Here is a 9,167-nt window from a genome sequence, read left to right as displayed (position 1 = left end):
ATTTGCCATTGTATTGGGTGTGTTAGGGACACAAGAGATTTCTTGTATTTGGTTGTAGGGTCGTTTGAGAGAGACCATCTTCATCCTACACCTCTCACGGATTGATAAACCTTAGGTCATCCACTTGAGGGAAAATTGCTACTGTCCTACAAAACTCTGCGCTTGGGGGCCCAACACGTGTCTACAAGAATAAAGTTGCGTAGTAGACATCAAAGCCCTGCGCGGATCATATGACCATCATCGTCACCACGCCGTCGTGCTGACGAAACTCTCCCTCGACACTTTACTGGATCAAGAGTTCGAGGGACGTCATCAAGCTGAATGTATGCTGAACTCGGAGGTGTCGTACATTCGGTACTTGATCGGTTGGATCGGGAAGACGTTCGACTACATCAACCGCATTAACCTTCCGCTTTCGGTCTACGAGGGTACGTGGACACACTCTCCCCCTCTCGTTGCTATGCATCTCCTCGATAGATCTTGCGTGATCGTAGGATTTTTTTAAAATTGCATGCTACGTTCCCCAACACTTGCACGTCCAGGTCAGCCCCCCACCCGCACTCACGCCCTTCCGCCGCCGTGCCGATCCCGGCGCCGCCTACCCACCCACCGCCGCTAGATAGGCCATTCCCTACCGGAAAAGAGAGGGTTTTGCCGCGGCATCCTCCACCCTGTTCCTGGGCTAGCTTTCCGGCGCTCCGGCTAAGCAGGGCTGGAATACTGGCGGGTGCGCACCTACCACGCCCGCCAGGTGTTCGGTGATTTGTCTGCTCGGCGATGGACTTGGACGACCAGGAGGCGCTCGCGGCGCTGCTGGAGGAGGAAGCCGATGCCGACACCTAGGATGAATAGCATCTCATGGTACTCGCCGCTCTGGCCAGCCTGCTTGCGAGCAATGCAAAGCCGTGACGAGGTGGCTCGGCGCCGGGCCGGCTGAAGGCAAAGCAGAGGCATCGAGTGGAAGGCTATTGCTTGCTCTACTCCGACTACTTCGCCGACGCTCCACTACACGGCGATAAAGTATTTCGGCGCCGTTATCGGATGAGCCGAAAGCTCTTCCTCAGGATTGTGAATTCCATCCGTGAGTTCGACAGCTACTTCAAGTGCAAGAAGTATTGCACTGGCACACTTGGATTCACCTCACTCCAGAAGTGCACGGCAGTTATTAGGATGCTTGCATACGGAGCTCCTGGTGATTCACAGGAAGACTATGGACGCATGGCCGAGTCCAAGACCATTGAGTGTTTGTACAAGTTCTGCAGGGCAGTGGTGGCAGTGTTTGGACCGTAATACTTGCGATCACCCAATGTTGAAGACACTACTTGGATCCTAGCACAGAATGCAGCAAGAGGATTTCCTGGGATGCTTGGAAGCATCGACTGCATGCATTGGAAATGGAAGAACTATCCATTTGCTTGGCAGGGGATATACAAAGGCGCTAAAGGCGGTTGCAGTGTGGTACTTGAGGCAGTGGCCACACACGACCTCTTGATTTGGAACTCCTTTGGTATGCCAGGAACTCACAATGACATCAACGTACTGCAGTCCTCCCCTGTCTTTGCCAAGCTTGTTGAAGGTCATTCTCCTCCGGTGAACTTCGAGGTCAATGGGCGGCACTACAACAAGGGATACTACCTAGCAGATGGCATCTATCCGAGATGGTCCACATTTGTGAAGGGTATCTCAAACCCTGTGCCAGGAGGCAAGAACTCCCACTTTGCCAAGTGTCAGGAGGCTTGCAGGAAGGATGTCGAGCGGGCATTTGGTGTGCTCCAATCTCGATTTGCTGTTGTCCGGTACCCCGCTCAGACCTGGTCGAAAGATCAAATATGGGAGGTCATGACTTGCTGTATCATCTTGCACAACATGATCATTGAGAGCGAGGAAGAGCCAGTGTTTGACACTGAACCATATTACAGGTAGGGTCCTCTTGCCCAAGTTGATAACCAGCTACCGGCAACCTGGACTGCCTTCCTCAATATGCGTCAGGAGATCCGACACCCACAGGTGCATCAACAACTGCAGCAGGATCTGGTGGAGCACCTATGGAGGCTCAAAGGCAACGCCTAGCTCGATATGTGATGAAATATGAGTTTTTATTTGTTGAACTATATGATTTGTAGTGATTTGTTAAACTATTTGATTTGTATTGATTTTTTGTGATAAACTAAGTGATAAAAAATAGCTTATGTTGAATTTGTGCCCAAGCACGCAGGATATGGGTCGAAATTGGTCAATTTGCGCCGATAGTGGGTCAATTTGTGCCGAAAGTAGGCCGAAATCGATGCCGGGGGCGACGTTGAGGGGGGGGGGGGGGGGTGGCTGAGGACCCGATCGCCCCCACGCCGATTTTTTCGGCAACGCGCCCCCAAGCGGCGCTATTTCAAGCCCTAGGGGGCCGAATGGCTGAAGATGCTCTAACAATTGGCATGCATGGACGAAACACTCTTCTAGACTATCGCATTCCAAATCTCCTACGCCAGCAACATGACAAGGGATGCAAAACATGCCATGGCATTGTCGTCGTTGTATTTTTTTTTTCGGGGCATTGTCGTCGTTGTTAACCATGGGGTGCCACCAATCTCTGATATAGTTGTAGTTGTTCCGGTCATTGATGTCCACGTGGATCAGCACCCCAAACAAGCCTTGATTTCAGATCAAATGCATCTCGTGTATCTACGCTCAAAAGGAATGATACTCCGCCAACTAACAACAACAACAAATGCCTTTGGCGACGCCCAATATTGTTCCACACGTGTGGCTTCATTAATGAAGCGATTTTATCAAATTGAACTTTGTATGTCGAGTATTCCCTAGAGAAGGTGAGTTACCATAAAATTTCATCATCAACTACTTTGTTAAGGTTAACATCCTGTAAACTGACCTATAGCTCAGAGAATTGAACCGAGAGCCCCAAACTCATACTAATGTTATCAATCCAATGGTTGTGCTCCAGTGCTCTTTTAATAGTTTGGTTCTTCCACTTGGACATTGCGAAGATGAATGGGCCGATGTTCTTCGGCTTGCGAGGGCACCATCAGGTTTGATGGATGTAGCCTCTAACAACCCTTGTGATTGGGTCCCACATAGACGACACGAGTAACAATTGTAAGTGCCTTCATTGAACATGCATGCTTTAACTCCTAGGATGCTCAAGAACAATGTTAGGCGAAAGCTCTTATCTAGCGGCGTAAGATACAGATTATCTGTTAACCACCAATAAGATCCTTATATGGGAAGTTTTATAATTTTTTATACATTTATGAAGAAAGCTTTACTCCTTCCAATCCATATTACTTGTTGTTCAGACGGATGTATCTAGACGTATTTAAATGCTAGATACAACCACATGAGCGACAAGTAATATAGATCAGGTGGAGTATTTAATTGATTTAAAACATATATTACAAAAATCAGTTTTAATAATTTAAAGGTACTATAATGCAAAAAAGAAGAGAATTCATGTAGCTCAACATAGATGTTTTTATAATTGAAATAAAATGACAACCTGATGTTTGAATAACAATCCCATTGTACAACAAAACATGCATGCATTTTTGAAGAGTGATTTTTTCCAAAATATTTACAAATGTTCAGGTAGTTGTCAAATAATGAAATGAAAAACATAAAACAGAAAAGGAATATAAAATAAAATAATTAAAGACAGAAAGGAAAAAGGAAAATGTGAAAGAAAAATAAATAAAGACCGAAATGAGAGGAAAACCCCCAAAATGATAAAATGGACCCAGCACAACACCTTGATTCCTTTTTTTAGTACAACAGGGCGTGAATGACAATACTTTTACAAATGGGCCGACAATAATTTTACATGAAAGAAAGCTTTCGCTCCTCGCTGGCACCTTATGCCGAAATCACTAATTGAGGAGTACTCGTTGAAAAGATCACTCCAATTCCCCTGGTTGCGACAAGTGGCGCACATGCAACGCGTCTCTTGTCGCAACCTGAAAGTTTTCCCTTTTTTCGTAGATCTGTTTATTCAAAACGTTTTATCTCTCAAACCGTGCGTGCAAATCTCGAACCACTTTCACCGTTGGATTCCTCGCGTCGAGATCTTCAAAACTAGATCCCATGTTGATAGGTTTTGACGAACTTTTTTTTACCAAAAAAAACGGAGGAAGGAGCACGGGTTTTCCCCTTTCGGAAAGAGGCACGCCCGTGCCTCCCACGAAATCACAACCGTGCCTCTCGCGGAAGCAAAACAATAACTCTTGCTGAAGGAAAAAAATGAGAAAACGCGTTCTTTTTCCGTTTCCGAGGAGGCACGGCCATGACTCTCGTGAAAGCACAACCGCACCTCTTGCGGAAGCAAAACCATGACTCTCGCGAAAGAAAGAAAAAACAAAAAACGCGTTTTTTCCCTTTCCGAGAGGCACCGCCGTGACTCTCGCGAAAGCACAACCGTGCCTCTCGCGGAAGCAAAACCGTGACTCTCGCGAAAGGAAAAAAAAAACAGAAAACGCGTTTTTTTCCCTTTCCGAGAGGCACGGCCGTGACTCTCGTGAAAGCACACCCGTGCCTCTCGCGGAAGCAAATCCGTGACTCTCAGGAAAGCAAAAAAAACAGAAAATGTGTTTTTTCGTTTTCGAGAGGCACGACCGTGACTCTTGCGAAAGCAAAACCGTGCCTCTCGCAGAAGCAAAACCGTGACTCTCGCGAAAAAAAAGAAAACGTGTTTATTCACGCAAAAAAAATTCAATTTTTTTATTGAAAAGCTAAGGAAGACTGGTGGAAAATCAAAATGTCGAAAAATCCGAAAAAAAAACCGTTTAAAAAGTCGAAAACACGTGCGGAAAAATAAAAAAACAAAATCCGAAGGGAGCGCCCAGAGCGCGACACATGGCGAGGCTTGTTATGCGGCCCGGCCCAAGAACGAGCCGAATATATGTAGCCCTCGGTCTGAAGATAAAAAACAAACGGCCAGAAAATATATGTACAAAGAGGGATTCGAACCCACGTGATATTGCTCAGGTACTTGGTGCTTCAACCACTGCACAATGATAACATTAACGTCTTATGAACGATAAAGTTTTATTTGACCCCAAGTTTCTGCGGCAGTACAAATTATTTGGAAAAAGGGAACGAAAAATTGAACAAAGAATTCGTGAATTTTAAAAACAGATCATCCATTTTGAAAAAGGTTGCGGATTTCAAAGAAATGTTCACAAAAAAATCAAAAAAAAGTTCATCGGATTTTGAAAAAGGTTCATCGATTTTGAGAAAAAAAAAGTTCATGATTTCTCAAAAAGTACACGGATTTGATTTTTTTAATCGATTTTGATAAAAAAAAGTTCACAGATTTAAAACAAGTTCATCACTTTTCATAAAAAAAGTTCACGGATAAGAAAATAGTTCATCGAGTTTGAAAAAAAGTACATCGAGTTTGAAAAAAGTTCATCGAATTTGAGAAAAAAGTTCATGGATATGAAAATAGTTCATTGAGTTTGAAAAAAGTTCATCGAATTTGAGAAAAATGTTCATCGAGTTTGAAAAAAGTTCATCGAATCTGAGAAATTCATCGATTTTGTGTCGAACCAGGAAGAAAGAAAAAAGAATAAGAAAAAGAAAAGAAGGAAAACAGAAAATGGAAAAAGAAAAAATGATAAAAGAAAAGTACAAGAAAGAAAAGAACTAGAAAAGGTGCATGTAATCATATTAGGCTTGGTGGCGTGGTGGTTTGTGTATTGTACGACGAAGCTGCAGGTATCCTGTTCGATTCCTAGTCCACTCTCTTTTAATCTGCTTTTGCGCTTTCAAAACAGAAATAAAAGGGCCGGCCCATATAACGACAATGTGAGATCGGGGGGTGTGTGCCCTGTAGGAGCTGGCCTATATTCGGCGCTTAAGGCGCCGCGACAAATAGGATTTGGCTTAAATTGATGCCCTTAGTAGTCAACCCGATGTTGGAGATACTATACTACAATACATGTATTCGTTTTGTCCAATTACTTAATAGTGCAGCTGCGCTATTTGGTTGTTACCGGCGCACGCACTATCCGACAAGGCGCACACGTCGCTCCCTTCCAAAAAGAGCCAGCACACCGATCCATCCCGTTTGTTGTCTCTCTCTCAAGGAGAAAAAAACATTATCCTTATCCCTTTCCCCGTCTCACCATGGAGGTGGAGAAGAAGCACGGGAGCACAACATCGCGACGCCTGGGTGGTCGATGTGGAGGCGGTAGATCGAACTAGAGCCCGACGAGAGGCCTGCCCGTGAACTGGAGCAGCGCCGCCGCCGTCTTTTCCTCCCAATTTCTTGGAGGGGAGCTGGAGCGATGCCGCCGCCGGCGTTGTCGAGCCGTCGAGGTACCTGCTCCTCTTGTGCGCCGTGATTTTCCTTCTCATCCATGCTGGCCGCGAGGGTTTCTGCCCCGCCGCCAGGAAGCCGTGCGCGGAGTCTGCATACTGAGGTGTTGCGGACGCCAAAGACGGAGGAAAAGGGCAATGGAGACGTCGATTTGTCGTTGGTTAGAGGTAATGGCACAGTAGCGCCTCCAAATCGAGGTATGGTAATTCCAGTTTAGAAGTATGGTTTTGGGGATCATCCTGTTGGTTTGGGTGCTTAGGTATTGGTTGCTGGCTGCCGGGCCATATTGCTTATGCTGCAGTAAGGCTAGTTGAGAACTGGCGTGATGCCAAATTGCCAATGTTCTGCTCATGAACTTTTGAACTGCTGTATAAAAAACGAGAGAGGGGGAAAGACACACTATATTTGGTGCTAAATTTTTAATCACACTGAACATCAGGGTCAACCATTAGTAGATTTTAGACTAGGTTTGTGTCAACACGTGGGTTTCCGATGGTTTATGGAAGGCATGATCCAGTGATATACTGATGGGTTATCTCTATACATGCAGGCTGAAGCTAGATCCATGGAAGTAGTAGTTGTGGTAGAACAAATCATGTTCAGCTCTTGTTTCTGTGTGGAAATCTTACAATATATTTTCCATATATTTTTGGCGAACTTTATTGATGAACAAAGCTACGGTTTAGCATCCAGACTACTTACTATAGTTGCTAGAAATCTTACAATATATTTTTCATATATTTTTGGCAAACTTTATTGATGAACAGAGCTACGGTTTAGCATCCAGACTACTTACTATAGTTGCTCATCTGCTCTTCGTTCGACTTGAGCCTGGTAGTTTCATTACAACTGCAACTTGTCTGGTCAACTTGATGTATTTTTCCTTTTTAATAAGACCCCACACTTTTTTGTGTTGTACTCCCTCCGTTCCTAAATATTTGTCTTTCTAGAGATTTCAAATGGTCACCACATACGGATGTATATAGACATATTTTAGAGTATAGATTCACTCATTTTGCTCTGTATGTAGTCACCATTTGAAACCTCTAGAAAGACAACTATTTAGGAACGAAGGGAGTACATCATAGCAACCATGGCGGGGATTAGCAAGAATAAAAGAGCAGCATCATGCATGAGCTCCTTATCGAGGATAGGGGCTGTCTTGTTTCCGGGGCGGCAATTGGAGAACTAGAAGAGGTATTTTCTCGCCCTTTTTTTGTCACGCTGCTATGCATATCAAATACACACACATGGATCAATCACGATATTTTTTCTCATCTTTTGGTTGTTTCTCCTTTGGTTTATGGTAGGATCCAAACCCTGCTAGGACCATGGGTCTGAAACATGGACGGACAAAGTTAGTAGCTGCTCTTGGTTCACATCGAGGAAATCCAGGTGGGGAAGTTGCTCAAAGCATATAGTATAGTTGCTCAAGGTATAATGTATAGTTTCTCAAAGATCAACTGACATGTTCTTCTTTTTTAGAGTTGCTCAAAAGAGAGAATAGTAAATAGATATTTTTCACAATAATGCTAATTCTGGTAGCCCAAAATGAAATACATAAGCTTTATGCGCCACACCGTACATCCAGGACAAATTAGCAATCCTCTCCTCATCATCCATGTTAACTTTTCTTGAACAGAATAAATGCTACCTTTAAATATAAGTTAGGATCCTGCTGCCTCCCGAAAGTGGTCGATTCCTCTTCCAGGTCGCCATCTTTCAAACTCTAGAAGCCTGGTCCGATGGCCCGTCTGAAAGCCCGACAGTCCTGCATCATCCTCCCTGTGAAAATAGCAACACAAAAAAGGAGCCACTAGTGATAGAGCAATTTCGAAACAGAATAGAGCAACTGCATGTCATAAGGCATAAAGCACCACAAAAATAAAACATGGTGTGATTTGGGAAGAACTACCATGCAACAAAAGCAACAATAACAAACACACAAAAAGATACCAGAATTGTCCTACATAGTTTGGATCCCTTTTGTAATGCACAATACATGAAAGATTACATAGTTGCCAACAATCAACCATATAGTTGCCTAAAATCATGTATCCAGTCACCCAATCCTCATGAGCAGAGCATGGTGTGATCGTAAATACTTGGCAAATGATCATAGAGGTGGGAGGGGTGGAGCGAGACATGGGGATGATGTCTATGTTGGAAATATGCCCTAGAGGCAATAATAAATGGTTATTATTATATTTATTTGTTCATGGTAATTGTCTATTATTCATGCTATAATTGTATTGTCCGGAAATCGTAATACATGTGTGAATACATAGACCACAACCTGTCCCTAGTAAGCCTCTAGTTGACTAGCTCGTTGATCAACAGATAGTCATGGTTTCCTGACTATGGACATTGGATGTCATTGATAACGGGATCACATCATTAGGAGAATGATGTGATGGACAAGACCCAATCCTAAGCATAGCATAAAAGATCGTGTAGTTTCGTTTGCTAGAGCTTTTCCAATGTCAAGTATCTTTTCCTTAGACCATGAGATCGTGCAACTCCCGGATACCGTAGGAGTGCTTTGGGTGTGCCAAACGTCACAACGTAACTGGGTGACTATAAAGGTGCATTACGGGTATCTCCGAAAGTGTCTGTTGGGTTGGCACGGATCGAGACTGGGATTTGTCACTCCGCGTGACGGAGAGGTATCTCTGGGCCCACTCGGTAATGCATCATCATAATGAGCTCAATGTGACTAAGCGTTAGTCACGGGATCATGCATTGCGGTACAAGTAAAGAGACTTGCCGGTAACGAGATTGAACAAGGTATTGGGATACCGACGATCGAATCTCGGGCAAGTAACATACCGATTGACAAAGG

The 9,167-nt window shown here is 44.1% G+C and overlaps 1 long non-coding RNA gene across 1 annotated transcript; it reads left to right on the top strand.

Moving 5' to 3' along the window:
• The first annotated feature begins 5,954 nt into the window (after positions 1-5,954).
• Positions 5,955-7,855, top strand: LOC123169672 (uncharacterized). Its single transcript, XR_006484918.1, has 2 exons — positions 5,955-7,522; positions 7,636-7,855. It is a non-coding gene; the product is annotated as an uncharacterized lncRNA (long non-coding RNA).
• Positions 7,856-9,167: the final 1,312 nt, after the last annotated feature.

The sequence above is a fragment of the Triticum aestivum genome, chromosome 7D, assembly GCF_018294505.1.
Source record: "Triticum aestivum cultivar Chinese Spring chromosome 7D, IWGSC CS RefSeq v2.1, whole genome shotgun sequence".
Lineage (NCBI taxonomy): Eukaryota > Viridiplantae > Streptophyta > Magnoliopsida > Poales > Poaceae > Triticum > Triticum aestivum.
Note: the sequence above shows the minus strand (reverse complement) of the source record. Positions and strands in the feature narration are given on the sequence as shown.